Source organism: Barbatula barbatula (assembly GCF_947034865.1).
Source record: "Barbatula barbatula genome assembly, chromosome: 5".
NCBI classification, from domain to species: Eukaryota; Metazoa; Chordata; class Actinopteri; order Cypriniformes; family Nemacheilidae; genus Barbatula; species Barbatula barbatula.
The window spans coordinates 21,192,370-21,214,675 of record NC_136769.1 but is presented as its reverse complement, the minus strand read 5'-3'; the positions used below and the strand labels follow the sequence as shown (position 1 = coordinate 21,214,675).

General features: G+C 41.4%; 1 long non-coding RNA gene across 1 annotated transcript; it reads left to right on the top strand.

Annotated features, from left to right (window-relative positions):
- The first annotated feature begins 17,816 nt into the window (after positions 1 to 17,816).
- Positions 17,817 to 20,853, top strand: LOC306894657. Its single transcript, XR_013786715.1, has 3 exons — positions 17,817 to 18,291; positions 18,521 to 18,829; positions 19,087 to 20,853. It is a non-coding gene; the product is annotated as an uncharacterized lncRNA (long non-coding RNA).
- Positions 20,854 to 22,306: the final 1,453 nt, after the last annotated feature.

Below are 22,306 nucleotides of genomic sequence, written 5' to 3'. Positions count from 1 at the left end.
CCTATGTGGAAAGAATATAGTAATGCAAAAAACTAAATTGAGTTAAATAAAATGCCACTGTTTACTTGAAGTATACTTACTGTATATTGTAAAACTAGTGCTTAAATGTCGTGGGCGATTATACTATTTAACAGAGACCCATTATAATGCATTTGGATCAACATGACATTAGCAATTGATAATGTAGGAAACAGCAGAGTTCATCCATGCAAATGATTTTGTACAATTCTCTGCTGTTTCCTACATTATAAATTGATTATGTCATGTTGATCAAAATGTATTATAATGGGTCTTTGTTGAATAGTATCATCCCCACGAAATTTAGGCATTAGTTTAAAATTAACAGTAAGTATACTTTTTCGTAAGTGGTGACATTTTATCAGACTCACATTAGTAGTTTGCATTACTACATATTTTTTCCACATAGGACTGCAAGACAACTTCACAGGGTGGCAGAAGGAACCTTTCACACCTAAACAGGAGGGCCGGGAACATAACCATGGGTGCTGCTTTCTCTGAGAATGGTGTGCTAACGCATATTCCCATTGTAGTGTATGGATCATTGAGAGGAATACCATAAACCCCCCCCACTCCCTTTTTTTCTGGTTCCTTGATTGCCATCATCAAAGGACAAACCCTTTTGCTTCTCCGTGAGGTATTTACTACTCCTAAGCTTCAAAGCAAGCAAAAGGAGATATGAGAAGACTCTGTTTGCATTTGTAGTTTGTCAAGAAGAACTTTTTAAGATCAAAATAATTTCAGCTAAGTTTTATGAGAACACCCCATCACCTTACACAGACAAAGACAAGTTACTTTCCCTCCAAAGGTGCCACCGTCTGATTGGGTCAGTCACAGGTACAGGGCGTGACCTCCTCACAACTTAAATAAGAGATCACTCTCTTCACTTCTCGCCCTCTCTTCCTTGTTTTTCACCTTTGGACCTGCCTCGACCAGAAACCAGTTCTTGGAGTCTCTTCGGAGATTGCCTTCACCCCCATCGGACGGTGGGAGAAGGAACAATGGACTGCGGCCTACCACTGAGCCACGAGGCCAGAACTTTTCCATCAAGATCGCATTCTGAAACCAGTTGCAACCTTGCCATCCCTCCAAACGCTACGGATACAAATACAGCACAGAGCTCGCAAGTATTCCGTCCTATTCATAGAATAGCTGCGTTAAGTTTGTGCCTCTGTTAAAGATGTTTTATTGGTGTTCAGATGCTACTCTCCATGCTAATCTCACAATCTATTCTTCTCATATGTCTATCTCTCCTCTCTCCATATGTCTATTCATGTTGTGTGTTTGTTTGTATTTGCGATCGTTAAGTGTACCATTTAGATATAGTTTAATAAACAACCATATATTCATCTGTGATGGGTTTCTGTGATCAATGCTCACAACGCAAAGTAAATTCAACCGTGTTAGATCCAGGCTACCTCTGCTCCAGCCTCTGTTTAGTGAAGTAACATAACTTATGGCCATGAGATAACGTAAAGTGTATTAATAATTGATGCATTCACTGGACGAATGAATACCAATATTGTTATACTGTACATTACTAATCAGAGACTGTAAAATATGTATATTTAATAACGATTATTATACATATTGTACATTGAGCTAAACTAATTCCTTGACTGTACTGATGTTTAAATGACTCAGTTCATTAATTTGATCTAGACAGATCTGGTGGAGAATTTATTTGGTGAGCTAAGCTCATCATTATTTTAACATGCAGCTAAAACTGCTACACACTATTGGGCCATACAAAACAGAACTTCTTGTCACCTTTTTAGACACTCTCTACAGGGATCTCATCCCTGAACAAAACATGGGTCAGATTGGAGATGACATGCCAAAGTACGTGACAGTTTGTGACAATGTCAATTTCCATAGTATTGGGGTTACGATGTTCTATGTATTATAAGTTTATGTTTGCTGTTGTTTTACTGTCAAATATAATGATATGAGTATGTCCATGCTGTGCTGGGTTTTCTAATCTTGAAAACTTGTTGGCAGGAGTGTGAAACGAGAGCTTTGAGGAATGCAGAAGCGGAGTTTCGGATAACGAGTGTGTGTGTGTGTGTGTGCGTAAATCGCATTTTTCGGCAGGACGGCTATTTTCAAAATGTTTTGCAGGGAACCAACGGTTGGGGGGAATGGAGTCAGATTTAACATGTCCCGAGGTGATTGGTTCCAGAGGATTGAACGCCCGCCCAAGGAAGGGGAGGAGCCTGAAGAGAGAATCGACGTCACATATATTATAAATATCTGTAACCCGGAAGTGTGTTTTTCAGTTGTTTGCTCATATGTATGTTGAGAGGCAACCCCAGCTGGAAAGAAGCTTTTACATCTGATAATAAATTTTACTTAAACTTATTGGGAAAAAACGGTCTCTTTGGCTTTCTTCAAATTTTTGAACATGCAGGACTGAAGCGAAAAAGTCAGTCAATAGCTCCAACATCAACAGGCAATGGTTTGCTGCCCACAACAGGACGTTTATGGAGTTCCTCTCACCCTACTCTCCATTCCTTAACCCCATTGAGGATTTTTTCTCAGCATGAAGATGGAAAGTATATGGACGCCAGCCGCATACACAGATGACCCTTCAAGCTGCCATGGATGTAGCTTGTGATGATGTTGTGGAATTTTCTTATTCCTTAATCAAGGTGAGTTTGACATACTTTAGACAAATGCAACACACAGAGAGCATGAGTTACCTTGCAAGGTATTTTATATTTTATTGACATTCAGTCTGCATCACAAGCATTGTGCAGAGAGAAGGTGCCCTCCTTCTCCACTTACAGGGCTTTTATATGATGCCCACGTGACACCCCTTCTTCTCCCCTCCCTCGAGCAAGAACGTATCTTTGGTAACAAAAATGTGTCGCCATCTCTTATCTTCACCAGAACCTCTTGGTCTTTGCTCAAGGGCAAAGGAGCTGAGTGGTCTGCCACGTAGCAAAACATTTCTAAGGAATTTAAGAACAACAAGATAGACAGTCTTGAATAAACTTTTACAGAGATTAGAGTGAAGAAACCCACTTCATGAAAATTTCCGCCACATTCCCATCTTTTATCATATATGATAACCAAAATCTTTTTGCCTCAACCTGTAAGATGAGCACTGCCCTTTCTCCTACAGATTTCATAGGCCGTTGTCATCGTACTCAATAAATTCCCCTTCTGTGAGATCGATGGTCTGCACCATGAACCTTTGTTCAATTGCAGCCATGCTCCCTAATAGTATTTTATTTAAACAGTTTTAAAAACAGTAAATTAAACATGGTAACATAATTATAATCAACAACAATCCCACTAGAATGTGTAATGCCACCTGTATCAGCCACGCCCCCTCAACCTTGGCTATTCCACCATTTCAACAGACTGTTAGTCATATCATCCGGTTCCCTGATTGCATTCTTCATGTGTTTTATAATGTCGGTTACATTATCAGCATAATCCGGAATGTAGAAACAATAACTGACTCCAAACATTTTACACGCACAAAGCTTTTCTTCGCGATGCCAAATTCCCTACTTCCAAACGGTTCAATTCTGTACTTTACTTACCACCTGGTTGTCTGGACTCTGTCTTTTCTTCGGCCTTGTTGGTGCTGTTTGCAACTGTCAACAGGGTTGTGACTTTGCAGGGTGACCCTTCAGCCTTTTCCGGTCCTCTAATCTCAGAGGACTGACTTTCCATGCCTACTCGAGTCGCATACACCACCAACAACTGTCATTCACTCCAACCTCTTTCTTTTCTATCAGTGCCAATGCACATGCCTTATTGCCTTTGCAGTGGTATATTGTCTTTCTCGTGTCTACGTTTGTCTCTCCTCTTTTTCTGCCCGCTCTGCCTGAAAATTCCTTGGCTGCTCTGATATCCAAACCTTCTGACCTGTGTCTGTCCCCTTTGTTGACCACATACACCAGTACTGCCCTGCATCTTCCATCGTCAGATTACATATTCTTACTCTCATTTGGGAAGTTGCTCCCGTTCCCTCATAATTAAATTTTTTCTTAGTTAGAGCTAGTCTAAAGTTTATCTTTTTCCTTTTTATTTGGCCGTCCCAGGGGACATAATGGCCCACATTTTCAAATTTTGTTGCCTTATCCACAACATCACCTGAGGTACACGTACCTCTACACAAATACATATTTGTTCCCCAGTACCTAGCAGAATTAGGGTAACTCTGTCCCTCCCCATTCCATTTTATTAAACTTGGAATATAGTGTTGCACAGAAACAAAATTCTATAATCTCTAATTTCTCGGGGGTCGATGCGTCCCCGCCTCGAACAGTTGATTCCCCTTTGTTGCTGACAGACAGGCATGATTCTCACAATGGGCATGCAACAAATTTGAATATTGCACGTCATCCCTTTTAACCCATTCTATGGCGTGCGCATATTTGTCAGCAAAACACCCACAGCTCCCCACACCATTGTAATCAACGCCATGAGGCTCTGTGAGGCAAAACATTCTACATCGTACTTACGTAATTCAATATTACATCGTACAGCTGTACGAGTGCTGCACTCGGGTCGTGTTGGTATCATGCTCAATCTGTCATCATACACATTATGACTCTGCCCAACAAATGAATCGGGCAGCAGTCAGACATGAGAAACCTGTGTTGAAATTTGACACTCCCCAACTTGCATTGCACCCTTTTGACATAAATTATTTTACATTAGAGCCACTAGCATTTGTGGAAAACACAGCTAGTTTAGACACTGGCAAATTTAAACACTTCTTGTGAATCACAGTAGGCTATTTGTTGCCCCTGAATCTATTAAAAATTCAAGCGGTTTGTTGCACACAAGTATTGTGCATTTTAGCAAAGTTCAGAAAGCAGTTTCATTCATCATGGAATGTGAGCTAAGCAGATCTTTATTGCATACAGTAGGAAAAAGCATTTCTTCATTGCATATGCTAGGGGAAATCATACTCACCACCCTCGGAATGATGCCTCACCTCCTCACTTCAATCTCCCATTTATTTTGACCTAAGTGGTCTCAGAGGCTCAGGACAATCATTTCGCCAGTGCCCCAATTTTTTGCAGTTAAAACACTTTTCTGGATCATAATCGACAGAGGGTTTAAAACCTCCCTTTCCTCTTCCACGTCCACGCCATTGACCTCCTCTTATCCATGCTCTACTCCGATATTCATTAGAGCCATGTGGAGTTCTTTATCTTGTGTGTTTTTCTTCTGAAGCTGTTTCTTGTCTTATTGTTTTTCGGAGTGTACAGCATGACGGACTTTCTCACTCATTCTCGCGCGATCTGGCTCGAGGCATGATTTTACCACTTCTCGTCTCAGCTCTTCTCTGAGGTTCCGCAGAAAAGCGGACCTGAGATGTCCTTCAAATGGACCAATGTCTGATCCATCTGCATCAGGTTGAAGTCCAGAATGTTCTTTAAATACTTCCTCCAGCCTGGCCAAGAAATCCTCAACTCTTTCATCCGTTTTTTGCACACAAGCAGCGATCTTGTCCAGGTCTGGTATGGGACCAGGGAGAGGACAAGATGGACCAGGGAGAGGAAGAGATGGACTAGTTGGACCAGGACAAGGGAGAAGGAGAGGTAGGGGAAAAGGAGTAAGAATGTGTGGTGCTGTTCAAAGGAGACTAAGAGCTGTTGTCACAAATTAAATCAGAGCCACCATCATAGACCATGTGATAAACCATTGTCTATCATTGAGAGTGGCTGGTGAAAGAGTCCAACTTAATCTCAGACGGTCAACCGTTGCTTCCATTATCCAAATTTTTCAACAAACCAACAGGTAAGTCATGCGTTTGATTAGAACTATCAATGCAGTTGCTATTTACTGTATTAAAATATCACAATGTGTGCTGGCCACCAGAAGTTACAAATACATATGTTGCATTTTTGTTCTTCTAAAGGACACAGCGACTTCCTCGCTCTGGGGGAAGAAGAAAGCTTCTCAGTGAAGACAAAGAACATGCAATTGTAGGATGGGTCATTGCTGACAATGCAATGAAACTGAGAGAAATTCAGACCAGAATTGTAGAGGACAACCTGGTTTTCTAAAACGTGGAAAGCATCAGCCTGGCTACCATTGCTCGCACTGAGCAAACACAGAATTCATAAGAAACAGTTGTACACGGTTCCATTTGATAGAAACAGTGATCAGGTCAAGGAACTCCGGCACCAATACATCCAGGTATGATGTCTATACACCATGTCTGATTCTACAGTGACTACAGTCAACACTTCTTTTTTTCACTATTCTCTATTGCTACTCTAAAACATTTATGTAAAAATTGTTAGATTTTTTTTCTTTCAGAGAATTATGGAGTTGGAGGCTAATCAGACACTACATGAATTCATTTATGTAGACGAGGCAGGGTTTAACCTGGCAAAAACTCGTAGACGAGGAAGAAATGTAATTGGGAAAAGGGCCACTGTTGATGTCTTTTTCTTCCTTCGTACTCTCCTTTCCTCAACCCCATTCAGGATTTTCTTCTGCTTGGAGGTGGAAAGTTTATGATCATCGGCCTCAAGACCAAATGTCCCTCCTGGATGCCATGGATGCTGGCTGCAGAGACATTTCAGTTGTGGACTGTCAGGGATGGATATTTTTTATAAAAATAAAAAAACAAATTGCATGCTGGCTGGAGTTATATTCACTAAATACACGAAAAAAATGAAAGAACAATAAAGTATAAAAAAGGCCAATGAAAAAAACAATAATAAAGAAAGTACTGTGGCGAGTGGGTCAATGGCCAGTCAGCGTCGCCATGGAAGCCCTTGCCGCTCATTCCCACCTGCGCCTCATCAAGCCAGCCCGATATAAACAGCGGCAGAAGAGGCGAGGGTGAGCTGGTTCTCCTGGTCACTGAATGACTAACGCCTTGCTTGTCTTTCTTGTTTCAGAGACCAGCGCTTAATGATCGTTAGAGACGTACAACCCACCCCGGAGATCACGCACAACCACGTACTCGCTGGGACTTAAGCTAGTTCTCACACCCAGCACCTAATTACAAATAAATTACCCTAAGGGGTACAAACCGTGAACAACTGTGTCTGTGTTACTTTCTGCCAGCCACAGTACATAAAGCACTTGAAGGAAAACATACAGTGAGGGAATTAATTATTTGATCCCCTGCTGATTTTGTAAGTTTGCCTGCTTACAAAAAAATGAAGGGTCTATTATTTTGATGGTAGCTTCATTTTAGCTGATAGAGACAGATTATAAAAAAAGATCCCCGAGCAAAACATAACTTTGTACTTGATGGAGAAACGTCTCGGTTACGGATGTAACCTCGGTTCACCAAGCAGCCCATGCTGTGCGAGAGGTACCAGGAGTCCGGCCGTGAACTGGGGGGAAGGCTGCACAATCTGCAGGGAGTCTTCAGCGTCTGATGTCAGGAAATCGCCACCCGATGTTGCAACCAAAATCTCATCCTCTGCACACCACGGCGTGGATCTGCTATGGGACTGTCTGGCGACGCATATAGGAGACAGGTTTGGTGAGCGTGATGGGGCCTGGGCGGTCCGCGGCAATGCTGCGACGGAGTAACGCCCACCGGGACTCCCATACCACTGCTGCCGGCTTGTTAGCCGCTGTTGGGCAGGAAGGTAAAGGTGTTGTGTCCAAAACGAACATGCCAGCCGTGACCACAACATGCCATAGACCCAGACATGTGACACAGGTATCGTGCCTGTCTGTCTCAAAGATGGTACGGTCGCACCCAAGGCTACAGCGGCGAGACATGCCTGGCGACCATTCCCCAGACTGGGGCAGAATCTTCTCTCTCACCTCGCGAGTAGTCGGTTAGAGTGTCCCGCTCTGGGATCTCAGTGGTTCCTGCACTCTTACCTCGTGAGTTGTCGTGTCGAGTGTTCTCCCCACACCGTGATCTCAGTGGTTCCCAATCTCCCAGACGAGGGTGTCTGGTCTTCGGCGGTTCAAGCCTCTCCCCGCCGATCTCTGTGGTGCCTCTCTTGTATAGTTTTTTGTGTTTGTTTATTAAATTAGTATATTTGTTATTTCCCGCATCGGAGTCTGCCACCTTGCTATACACTGTGCTTCTCTGTAGGGATAGTGTTCTTGGGGTCAAAGTCAGCATTTCTCTCCCTCCAAAAACAGGAGAACATTTTGGTCTCACAGCACTTTCTACAAAGCCTTTTCTGAATCATTTTGATGTTCATTGTCAAATGTTCTTTAACCTTTCTCATGATCCTATTTACCCCATTGGGGAAATCTTGCAGGTAGCTCCAGAACAAGGGCAATTGGTAGTTATTTTGTATTTGAAATGGAAGATACAGATTCTGTAAGCAGGCATCTTTTATATACATAAGCTGATTTAGGAGAACCTTCTTAAATTCCTTATGGGCACGTAACCAATCTGGGGCCAGAATCCTTATTTCACTGACTGAAATGCAAATCGTCTCGGTTACGTATGTAACCTCTGTTCCCTGATGGAGGGAACGAGACGTTGTGTCGAACCGACAGATGGGGTTCGCCCCTGAGAACCTATCATCTTCTGACTATTTTGAAAAGGCCAATGAAATTGGCGAATGAAATCTGCATGCCGGGCTCCGCCCCCGGATATCCGGGTATAAAAGGGGAGCGGGCGTGCTCATTCATTCACCTTTTGTGCTGAGGAGCCTGAAAGCATCTAACGATCGCTGCAGCGGACGGCTAGTGTTGTGGCATGAGGGATACAACGTCTCGTTCCCTCCATCAAGGAACAGAGGTTACATACGTAACCGAGACGTTCCCTTTCTGTTGGTCTCTCGACGTTGTGTCGAACCGCCAGATGGGGCTCCTATTGAAAATGCCACAGCACTAAGCCGCGTCACAATCTCTAGCGAAGCGACGTTGACCGGCCTGGGCGAGCCACACGTGAGCGCTATTGCGAAATTTGTAACCTTGCAGTGGGCTGACAGGGGCTCCCAGAGCTTTTGGCAAAGATGAGTAGCCCTTGCCGTCGGCCACCACAGACGGAGGCCTTGTTCTCTAAACGAGAAGTCGTCCGGTACCGTAGGGCTACTGGGTAAGCGCTGTTCCCTCAATGTGGACGTGCGCTACGGAGACCACTTCCCACCATAGGGGGGAATACATTGGAGACACCAACATGGTCTCACCAAAATAGGGGAGAACTCATGGGAGGTATGTGCGGAATGCCGCAAGGTGGATGTCCACCTGAGGGAGGTCATGGGTTGCCACGCGGGGAACCATCTCATGACGACATCTCAGACGGAACCACCCTAGTGGGGGGTTACCTCATGTGGGGCACTAGGTCCGGTTAGAGCTATATGTAATAACTCAGCTTGATACCCGACCATAGGCGGCAAAGCTGCTCCGCCAAGCCCGCCGCCCTGAGTGCTTATTGATGGATGGACGGACTGCCTATTCTTCACCCTTGGGGAAAGAAGGGAGGCAGCCCATAGAGCACTGATCCACCTAAGAAGGGGAATGGCGCTATGCGCAGGCGTACGCCCTACGACCGCTGGTCTCACCTTTTGGCAAGACTCGAGCTGCCGGTTCCCCACGGAGGTTGCAAGCCTCTGCGAGGTATAGCGTAGCCCAACCCGCAACTCTACAGATGTCTGCCAGGGAGGCGCACTGAGCTGATGCCCACGAGGAGGCCACATCCCGAGCGGAGTGTACCGTCACTCAAATGGGCACGGGCTAGGATCGGCACGCTGTAGTGACAGCGTGTGCGATCCAGCGCGACAACTCTCCTCGGAGACAGCACTCCCGTTGCTGACCTCCATAACAGATAAGAGCTGATCAGGGCCTTGAAGCCCTCCGTGTGGTTCGAGTAGAGGCGCAAAGCGCTTACTGGACACCCCACGTACAGGTTGGGTCTTTCTCCCGGTGTGGGAGCGCCTGCAAGTTCACCACCTAGTTCCCAAAGGGGGGCGGCGAAACTTTGGGCACGTAAGTCGGCCGGGGTCTCAGGATCATGTGAGAGTCACCGGGCCTGAATTTTGGCAATCGGTTGACACGGAATCCTTGCAGGTGCCTCACCCTCTGGATGGACTCGAGCCCCAGCAGGAGAGCCAACCCCCCTTCGCAGAACGAGGAAGGGGGCTCTCCGCAGGGCCCGAAAAAAAGGGGACCGAAAGGTCCACCTTAAGGCCCCAGGAGGGTACGGGGCGCGGACGAGGCCTTAGCCCCTCGCGCCCTAGAGGAACCTAATAATCAGGTCATGCCGCACCAGAGGCTCACCAGCAACTGGTACATGATAACCGCAACAGCGGGTACCCACGCTCTAATGTGGAAGGGGAGATTACTCCCCAGCCTCTCCTGCAATAGGACAGCACGTTCCTGAGCGAGCAATTCCGTGGGTCTTCTCCTCAAGAAGAGCACCAGGAAGAGAAGGGGCGCCACTTTAAAGGCATCCAGCCTTGTGGGCATGGCCCTTGCCTGAGTGATAGTCTCCACCACTGTGGGGGGTTGATCATCCAGGAACTCCTCGTCCCATCCAGGAGCCAGACACAAAGGTCCGGCTCGAATGCCACAACGTGCCCATCCCCTGCGAGTAGGCCCTTCGCCAGGGGATGTGGCCAGGGGGAGTTGTCATCAGGAGTATTAGCTCCGAGGACTAAGTGTAGTTGGGCCCGTAAGGCGCAACTAGCAGCACTAGGGAAGAGAGGGAGATAGAGTCAGCTAGACGGAAGCGCGCCGAAGGGGGCGCTCCAGGTCTTACTGAACTCCTTATGCAGCTCGGTAAAACTTGGCACTTGAGCCGGGCACGGCTTGGAGTCGCGCCCGGACCCAATGTGCGAAGTACCCAGCCGCGAGCGCCAGGGCTGCGGTGCACCGCAACCCGACACTCACGCCGGTCCGAGTGAGCATGGCTGACATCTTGACGTCTGCTCTCACCTGTGCTCGACCTCCCGAGGGAGGGAGCTTCAGGGAATTGCCAGAGTCTGATGCCAGCAGGTCGCGCTCCGATGTTGCAAGAGACACCTCATCTCCACGGCTCGTGTCCGAGCGCGTGGCTGAGGAATAAGACGGCTTAGGACCATCCTTGGGGAACTGCTAAACAAGCGAGACGGGGCGCGAGTGGTCCGCGAGCCGGCCGGCTGACGGATTAACGCTCACAATAATCCCCACATCACACGGGAAGCAAACGAGGTGGTGGCTGGATCTTGACAGAACATAGCCACCGTGACGCAACGTCTGAATAGCCATCCGCCCGCAGTGCGGGCAGGACGAATCCACGAGGCTGCCATAGTGATCGGACCTCCGAACACCTGCGGCAACCACCGTGTCTGTCCCCGTCCTCGATGAGTGTACTGCACCCAAGAGATCAGCGGGCAATGCCACGCTGAGGAAATTGCTCTTTTAGAAAAACACCTCTGGAACTGCCAGGATGCCCAGGGGAATCTCCGCTTTACCGCGTCGTAGAATTCGGCAATTCGACACAACGTCGAGAAACCGACAGAAAGGGAACAATTTATAACTTTAATATACTTTTTTCAGCTGATTTTCGGTTTCTATCAGTTACAATAAACCCGTCATAAAAATTATAGAACCTTCATTTCTTTGTAAGCAGACAAACTTTGGCAGGGGATCAAATAATGATTTCAGTTACTGTAGATGTAGCTATGCTTCAAGATAAGAGAGAAATGTTTATCTCTGGGTGCTGGTTACATTAATGAGCCACTACCCAGCAGCACTGACCAACGCTTTCCTGTCAACCTATTTAAATGTATTTTAGCTGGACAGACAACAGCATCTATATTTGCATAAATTTTGCTAAATATATTAGCACATTGTGTACACTGAATATTACACTGACTACGTTTATAGCAGCATTTTGTCCGGTGAGTATATGAATATCCGATCTATGAAAATTAGATGTGTTCAGTGCAGTGTTTGGAACTTTTGGTCCTGCCATGACACCTCCGCATTCCATTCTTCCAAAGGACGTCTATGTGAGTGTCATACTCTGTTTTTCGACGGCTCTGCTTACTAGTCTGATCTACTGCTTTAGATGTGTAGAGACACATCTCATTTTGTATTTTCCAAAGAAACTCTCTCGAAACATCCATTGACAAATCATTCTTTATAGTCTAAATGTCTTCTGAACGAACCCAGAGGAAAAAAAATTTTGCTCAACTCTTTTAGACCTCAGGGGATTGTCAGTTATGCTTTGGTTAAGCATTAACTTCAGATGTCTCTGATGTTTCTCCTCCAATTGTTTAGAAGATATAAAAATAGAAACAAAAGAGCCAATTGTTATAATACATTGTGAGTTTGGAGGCGAAAAAAAGGAATGTCGATTTGGGTAAATTGGATGAGAAAGAGTTCATTGAAAACTTTAGCAGTGTTAACTTCTGTTTGCAGACAAATCTGAGCTCAGTTTTGACATTGTTGAGTTGTCTGGAACCGTAAGGTAAAGTAGAAGCATGTTAGTTAAGAAGAATTGTTGCCCTTCACTGCAAGCTGTTACACTGAACTGGGCATGTGATGACACATCATACAAAGTACCACCATCTGCTCTCTCATATCTCGTAACCAATGAGCCAAGTTTGAACATGCAGAAAGTCTCCAGCTTCTCTTTCAATCCGAAATTTTGATTGAGCTCAGTATGTTTTTTTCCTGATGAGGTGTCCACGGTTGACATTAGTCATTATTGGGCTACATGACTGAAGAAGAACAGAATAAAAAGATTTTGGTTGTCAAAAAACTAATTACATTTGCACATCATTGAAAGACAAGTAATATCAAAGGCACTATATAGAATCTCTGAATTCCAGTAAGATGAGTCTAATGGTGATACAAAAGTGTTATTTTGCCCTTGGCAATTTCAGGGTTCAATGCCAATGATAGGAGAAATAAATTAGTCTATGTCCCTCCTGCTTCAAAACCTGCCAGCTGCCTAGAGACAGAGACATCATTGGGCTGTTTCTACAGTCTTGATCAGGTGCTTTGTTCCAAAACAACACAGCATTCCCTTATAAATTGTGAATATTTAATAAATACATATACTGTATGAAAGGTCTTGCAGCTTCCGGCTCATAAGCCTTCTGAAGTATTATGACGTAAATTTAACTTTTTGAATTGCAGAGTCACTGAGGGAAAATGCATGCTAAAACTCAACACATCACATTTCTTTATTATATGCATTTAATGTCAAATATATTGAATAAATTAATACAATTTGATACAATACTTATAAACTGTCTAACACTTTAAAAAGCTTTGCTTTGCTGAAAGCTGATGATCTGTCACGCACTGCCAACATTGAAGGAATTGTACGGCTCTCCTGTTTTTGCCAAGTGGTTGATGTCCTGAGGGCAACATCATGTTGACCCTGGGACAACATGTACTGTACATCAACCAATCAGATTTCAGAAATAAGTTTACAGTTTATTTTAAGTTTAATCTTCCGAACAGGAGTAGGTGCTTCTAGAACTTTGTTTTTCACTTACCATTTCAGTGTGATATGCTTTGGTGTGGGTTAAGGTTTTATTTATAAAAATGATATCCTTAGGTCAATAAAATGTGTTCCCCAGAGGACATCAACCACTAGGCAAAATCAGGTCGAGCGAATTGTACATAGGGCTAAGCCATCAAACACAAAGCTGAAGCCCAATGAGAAAAAGAAAAGTTAAGATCTTGTGAGGTCCGTTTAATCTTTTTCTGGTCAGCATAGACAATAAAAATAAATCATCAGAAGAGGGATATTTTACAATATGATGTTGTATAAAAAATTAAAATATGAATAATTATATTTGCATGCGCTATTGATCTATCTGCTTTTGTCATTTACAAACTATTAAATAAACTAGTTGTGTGTGTATTGTATTATTGGGTGTTATGTTTGTTTTAGTTATATAATTCAATAAAATATTTAAATAATTTGTTATCAAATCTCTTAGGCTCTGTTCACATTTTACTTCTTTTTTTAAAAGAAAAAGTTGGCAAATGCACATTTTTATAAAACACTTACATTTATACAAAACTGCTCCAACAGGCATTTCCTCGCATGTTGTTATGGAATCTCTGTCATTGGTTAGCTGTTTTTTTTTACATTTATGCATTTGGCAGACCAAAGAGACTTACATTGCATTGTCCTATACATTTGTTTCTAAGTACGTGCAGTCCCTTGGGATCGAACTCACGAGCTTGGCATTCCTAGTGCCATGCTCTTACCACTGAGCTACAGGAAAGAAAATTCAGAAGCTTTGTGCTGCAGAAAAAGACGCTGGTGCTGGTGTTTAAAAAAGCGCTCAGAAAAACACAGTTTATTCCATGGGATAATGATGAAAAACAGACACAAGCAACTTCAAAAAGAAGTGAAGTGTGAACACTAAAGGGCTTCTTGTTTGATGTTTGTTTGGCATTTTGCTAACTATTTTGTAGCCCACAGACATAACAAGAATTATGACATTTCATTATTTTGAAATACTAATTGAAAATGATAATATGATGATGGTCTTAAGATGATGGTCACGTTGTTATGTCCTGAGCGATTTCACAGTAAAAGCAACAGTGTCATCTACTGGATAAAATATCAAAATATCTCCTTTAGTTTCAAAAAGAGGACAGTTTTGAGAGACAATTGCACACAGTGAATAATATATATAAATAAAAGCCGCTAACACAGACCACCCAGCACAAAGCTCAGGTTACCATTGCGACCAAGAAACCTTAAGCCTTTACAGGCACTTCTGTGTGAAGATCAAGTCGACTGTACATGAAAGTGTGAAAGTGCATAAACAGTCATACTGCTGAAAGCCTGTTGACATGACAAGTGACAAGTGATCTTGTGGCATTTATGGAGGTTATTAGGATCTTTTGTTAAGATGTCGAATTATTGCATTAGCAATTATATCGGTTTACAGCCTTTAACGTTTTATTAACGGCTACTGTGGTAGTCATTGGTTGCCCAGAACTGTTAGGTTCCCCACATTCTTCCACACGAAATGTATTTATAATGTTTAAATATAATAGGTTTAGCGGTCATCAAGGATACCCCAGGTTCCATCGCCCAAACATAACTATCCCATTACTTAATGTAGTATAGACCACATACATCTATACTAAGAAACATTGACCAATTCGTAACTTTAATGTATTTGCTACAAATGATATGTACACTAATGTATCTCCACCATCTCATTCAAAATACATACCAACAAAAATAACAAATTTTATATTCTCTTCATTCTGTCAACATTGTGACATTACATATAACTCTAACGCTACGACCACCTTCCTCACCACACTTACATATTCATGTCACATTGCATTATAAACTAACTAAATGCAATGTATCAAGTCGTACTAAAAGCAGCTTTCTAATAGCATGAAGCTATATACACTATATAAATGGGCTAGAGGCTTTTCAGTCCAGTTGTGTTTGTTTTTCTGGTGAGTTTCTCATGGGCTCTTATCATTCTCATCTCCCCTGTTGTCCCCATATGTGCAAATTCCAAGCTTAGTTGTGCATCATTAAATGGGACTTCGATAATAAAAGGTAAATATCAAGATGGAAAGTGGCGTCATTCTTGAGAGTGGGAGACATGGAACATGTTATTTTGGCACAGAACACCCCACAATATAGGGCGTTATTTAATATTACACATTAAGTGAAAAAACTGTTGTATTCTTATATACTTCATATAATGGTCTCACTGATGAGACACAAAGGAAGATTTGTTTAACTGTTCAAAGTGTCAAAAATTTTCAAAAGATTCCTTCAAAAAGGTTTAATGCCTGTTTGAATACAACTGTACTGACTTCAAATACAACTTCATTTTGCTTTGTATGATCATGTGATGCTGGGTGACTCATCGATTAGTTCAGGTCCTTTATTTGAGATTTGATCTATTCCTTCTGCAAAGCCTTCTGTGTGTCCAGTGGATCTCTGTGACATGCATGCCCAGAAAACTTCAAAAAGTTGAACTTCTCCACAGTATCATTGCCACTCCTTTTTGTTTCCTGAAGTCCATTGTTGACGGAAATACAGTTTTCCTGAAACACTATAGTGTCAGTGCTCTGACTTCCTCAAAATGTTACTTTGTCATCAGCTTCTCTCACAACAATGTTGGAGCAAAGTCGTGTGTGAGGGGAGGGCTCAATACACATACCTGGGGGGCATCAGCTTTAAGTGTGAAAAATACATTGTTACTATATGTAATGAATGAGTCATTGCAACCGGTCAGTGTGAAAGTTTCCCAGAAAGGGCAACGATAAGGCAGGCATCCATTCACCAGTTGTGTGTTGCAAGATCCTTTTGAATGAGAGAATTTTAATAATATGAGTGAATAGGAGAGCACAATTCCCCTTTTATATAGCCAGATCAAGGGAAATTCCTTCTAAGGAATAGGGTTTGAAAATTTTCCACTGAGAATGGAAAAGTTAGATTAGATACACAATCATGAATCCAATGTTTCTATGTTTTATATTTAAAGCAATGGGGTGGAGGAGGACATTTTAAAGGCATAATGACATCACTGGAACAAAATGAAAAGACAAAGATGTTTTTTGGAAGGTTTTATAAAATATTAATACTGATACATTTTCCCACTGTGGATATTATAAGTCTGAAGTGCCCTGTTCAGACTTATAATGGCCAATTGTGTCTGAGGTGGGTCTAGAATCCAGGTCTACCTGTTGAGAGCACAACTTCACAACCTCTAGCCCACTGAGGAGTCACTTTACAGAAGACTCATTTGCAGACCAAAGTAGAGACCAGGAGACTCAAACAGCTCACATGAGGTAAACTGTACTTTGTGTTGGTTTCTATAAAACAAACAAAGGTTGAAGTAACCTTTCAGATAAAACCATAACAAAGGTAGAAATAATAGCGACACGATAACACTTGCTTTCACAAAACCTCATGTCCTCAACACAGGGAAGGCTCAAGCCTGAACACAGATCAATGAAACTGCTAAACTTAAATAGGGCAACATGCAGGTGGTGCAAATCATGAGCCATGCTTAGAAATAGTTCATAGTGGTTGGTGCCAACTAGTGGTGGAGAGAGCCATTGCAGGATGGCCCTTACAACCCCACTACCATGTTGTGACAAATAAATGTAACAGTTGTATACTTAAAAATCTTTACTGTAAAACAAATATCACCCCAACTGACTATTAAACTATAAACGTGTTGTATTTCGTAAATAACTTCATTTAAAATAACTGTTTGCCTGGCCGGGGGGTGCTAGAATGTTATAGTTTTATTTAATTAACACTGCATATAGGAATTTATAGTCTGTCTGATATTTGACCTGTGTTTTGACTTGCATAACCTTTTATGTTGTGCGTATAGTCAATACGTTTTCTTGTACAGCGGCTTAGTAACAATGAAATTTGTAAAAAGCGCTATATTAGTTGACTTGACTTAATAAGTGATGTGAAGTACAACTACGTTTGCTAAAATGAATATATTTTAAGTTCAGATGACTTAAAGCCAATTCAATTCCAAGTAAAAAGTTAAGGCAGCTTTTGAACTACAGTTTTTACTGTTGAAATGTAAAATATGTATAGATCTTATGTACTGTAAAGGTATTTAAAGATCTATACTGTGTTATAAAAGTGCTTGGTTAACCCGTTTGATTGATTGAATACTTTTTCCAATCAGTGAAATAAATTTGGAAATGGGTTTTCATACATGAATAGAGTAAGACTTTTAATGGTTGATTTTTTGACTTAAATATACTGTAAACAAAAAAACATTATAGCACACATTTATGTTTATAAATTGATGCGTATTATTAATTATACACTACAGTATTGCGTATGATAAGTGGTGTGATGACTAATTCAAAACATCTGGTTTTCACATTTAGTTCAAATACTCCACCCCTTGCAGGAAGAAGAGGGAAGCACGAAAGACAGAGTATGTGTTTGTGTTCTTTCCCATGCCCTTTTTGCCCTTTTTGTAAAACTGTTGACCATCAAAACAGGCTAACAATCAGATGTAAGGAAATACAGGTTGCTGGACATGTGAGAGAACACCTTGATAACTAAAAGGTAGTTACAGTTATATGGTTCTTCCGAGAAACCCGATTTATTGGAAAGAGGATGCCCATAAAACTGTGCAAAGGAGGTGTGGCCAAGTCTTGCTGGTTTATAATCCGAGTGAGCATGTAACTGCTTGTTTAAACCTTGGGTGAAATTCCCTACATGCTCTTCTTTCAGTGAGATCAGTAGACAGCAGGCTGTGGATCCGTCATGATGAATTTCATCTCCCATTCAACTTAAGATGGATGTTTGGAAAAACCCTAAAACAATGCTGGTCACCGCAGCATATTTGATCATTCTTCTGAAATTAGTCAACAGTGCAGGTAAGATTCAAGTGGTTTATTTTGTGAAATGTCAAAAATGTTTGTATTTTTCATGCTTATAATATGAAATCCAAGAATATACTGAAAAGTGTAAAAAGGGAACGCTTCATTAGTGGTCTCAAACTGTTGTAACCCACTGTACAGATTGTCATTATAATGCATATGTTTTAGGCTAAAATAATGCATACTAAGGAAAGCAAATGCTAACTATATATTTTGATGCATGCAGGTTTTATTACGCTACATGCTCATGGAAACCAGATGATAAACTGCAACGAGAAGGCTGTCTTACAATGTAACATCAGCTCATCGAAGTCATTTAACATTTTAGATATAAAGTGGGGAAAACATAAAGAAAATTTTGAATGTGATCCAAGATCCACCAACAGCACCTCTCCAGCATTTGAATGTAACTACACGACGGAAGCATTAACATTAACTATTTTACACCCTAAACCAGCAGACATGGGAATATACTATTGTAGGATACAAACAGATACTGGACATGATTTCAAGGAACTTAATGTGTCTGTAGTAGGTAAGTTTTACCTCTGACTACACCTTTGGGGAAAGTCATTCATTTATTCATTCATTAGCTTGTTTGTGTCTTCATGTTTTAACATTGTCAAAACATTGTTTTGAAAACCACAGACAGGTGTATTGGAGGAGACTAAGATAAAGTTAAAGTTGGCAGATATAGGCTATATGATAGTCCCTTTCTAAAGGTTTAGTGTCAAAGTGGAGGCTTACACATTTTACCCCACTGACTCATCTTGCCCCACTCTGTTTATACAGGAAAATGCACTGGAGAATTCTTTCCGATGGCTGGGCCCGAAAAGATGCAATGTACCTTTACTGGCGTTTACCCAGAGGGCACAATACACTGGTTTCACAATGGTGATAATGTCACTTTTTACTCGAACATCACAAGCTTGCTCAACACTGATGGGACATTTAACATCACCAGTGTCCTACAGCTCCCACACAATGAACACACGTGTAATTGTTTTCTGATGTTGCCCATTAATGGACAATACATTGAAACGCTACAGTTGGCTATGAGGTCCAGAATCAACAGACTGCATTGCTCATGGACACTTCTTCTCAGTGGACTGATGTTAAGAATCTTTCTGCTTCTGTAGTCTTCATAAACCCACCTTAATATCCAGAGAAAAGCCTGCTGACTTTTAAGTAAATGAAAGATATTTTGTGAATCAGTGAACATTTGTGTCATTCAGTGGTTGAACATTTTCCTGCCTTGCTGAGCCTGAATCATGACTATTTACTATTAACAACTCAAACGGAAATAAACGAATAGAATGAGATTTTCCTTAAAGCCACAATATTGAAGAATTTTGTTATGAAAAAAATCACAAAATTACTTGCCCAGTATGATTGATTCCATGCAGTTGTGTACTTACATTATCCCAAATGTTCCCAAAAATGAGAGAAATTCCTATTTAAGATAATGGCCCGTCCCTTGTCTCCCTTGTATTTGTCACATATCAGTGATTAATATCCGCTGCTCCGCACGACCCTCAGTTTACAGTTGGAGAAACGACAGCAACACGCAAATGCAGAAGTGCTCATACAGCATCTGGGACGCAGCAACTGTTGTTCTGTTATTATGGATCACGATTACTCTTTGGCTAGTAAAAGAAACCCAAAATAACGTAAACATAGTTTACTTTTTGAACGACTGTATGACTGTTTTAATCACGTAAAACTGTGTAGCATTTTGCTACCAAATGGACTGACAAAGTCCAATATCATTCGCGGGCTAACGTGGCATTACATTCCACCTTTCTTGCAAACAAATTCATTGCGATGACATCAAATAATATTCATTTATTACCTCCTCCGTGAATACGATCTGCATACGCCTCTGGATGGTGAAAACCACATGTCCCATAATTCCTCTCCTACATAACGTAATTTAGCTTCGCCTTTTGTTATTGTTTAGAAAGTGCACCATCTAGCGCTCCAAATCTACATATTGTGGCTTTAAGAGGGAAACTATTTGATTTGCTTTATTTTGTTTCATAAGGGACTTTTAAAAAGATGAATGTAAATACTCCTTTCTGTACATTTTTGTGGCAGACAGAGTCAACACATGCTTATTGCACTGTAGACAGTACACTGTATACTAGTTTGTTTTGTAAGATAGTAAATCTATAATAATGTGAAACATTATGCTAGGATGTGAAACACTAATGGAATGAAATGATAAAAGGCAAACACAACCCGTTGAAATGGAAAAATTTGAACTTGTAGAATTCAACAAATAATGTACATTTTAATTACCTTCATTTGGGGATGGGAAATGTGAGCTGAGGTTCTTTTTTATCCTTTTTTTCAAATTGATTTTATGTCAAATGTTAATTTTTTAAATGTCAAATTGAATTCAGTTGAATTCTGTGTTTTTGCAGTATATGAATTTTGCGGTTGTAGGGCATCATCATATGTTCACAAAATGCAACTTACACGTTTCCACGATGTAAAATATAATATAGTATTGGCCATTTGATGTGTTTGAACACTCAATAAAGCTCTTTGAATGTTATAGATCTGCTGGGTGTTTTACGCCTCCTGGTGGGTGTTTTCATCTCTACTCGCTCTTCGTACCTTAAAGGGATAGTTCTTCTATAAATGAAAAATCTGTCATCATTAACTCACCCTCAGGTTGTTTCAAACCTGTATAAATGTATTTGTTCCAAAGAACACAGAGAAGATATTTGGAAGAATGTCAGCAGTTTTCAGTTCTGGGACATCATCCACTGCCAATGCATCTGTATTAGATTGAGCATTTGTCATTGCCACTTGTGATCATTTCTTGTGTGCAGTTCTTTTTAGATCAACAAGAGGTCACACCAACACCATTCTCAACCTCACCAGCTACAGGTTCTCAACTGGTTTTGCTTATGTCATACTGAACATCAAGCGGCACCCAACACAATAGATTCTTACCAGTGTGAGTCCATGAATATAAAAAATATGATCAATTGTTGAGAACAAGAAAAGTAAAGGATTCACACTGTAAGGTTTTCGTAAAGTATCTTCATCCATTACTGCAGATTCCTGCTATTGAATTTACAAGTGTGATTTTGTCACACCATTTCAGGTGTGAATAACCCATAATGATCCATATCGTCATTATTATCGATCTTACTCACATAGAGAGAATGTCACGAGGAACGTAAGTATTTATTATTATTATAAAGGCGGTCTTGAGTCTATTTTCACTGAGTTGTGTGTCTCAGTTATTTTGTCTTTAACAAAAGAGAAAAACAATATTCTGATGTTTTAGGTCACCCACAGTGCAAAAAACATTGATTTCTTAAAAACATTGCTAAGTGAAGAGCACGATATACCTGTAGGATATAATAAAGAGCCATGTGGAAAAATTGAAACAAAATTGCCAACAGTACAAATAAAGAAAATGTATGTAAATTGATATTGTCCTAGGGATGTTTCGCTATTTATTCTGGGAAACATAACAAAGATTATTTAGAATAGAAGTATCTTTTAGGGATGTATGATAATTGGTAGTTTTTAGGATACGTTTCTCCTGAAGCAAAGGGATGGAGTGAATTGGCTCAAATATGACACCATAAAATGAAAGTGTGTCAATAATGTGACATAATACTACAGAGTGTAAAATTGATTCTCTACACTTTGCTCTCCTTGCAATGGTTTCACTGATTGATCCTAAAGGCCGACTATCACACGCACGCACACACCTGAGCGTCGGCCTCTGTTGCCATGGTGACCTCAGCTTGACGATGCTTCTGAATGCCTGCTACACAACCACAGCTGATGAGCTCCAGTTATTTCATCCTCTTCAAAAAGCACTCCAAATTAGTCAACGACAGAAAACCAGCACAGAAATCTGTCATGCGGTAGTCCAGTGAGACAAAACAATAGTGATGGATTCCAGATCTCATCTATGATTCCTCCGTCAGTCCAAATTTAAAAGCAGTGTTCCATATATTTTGACAAACGACTTTCGTTTTTC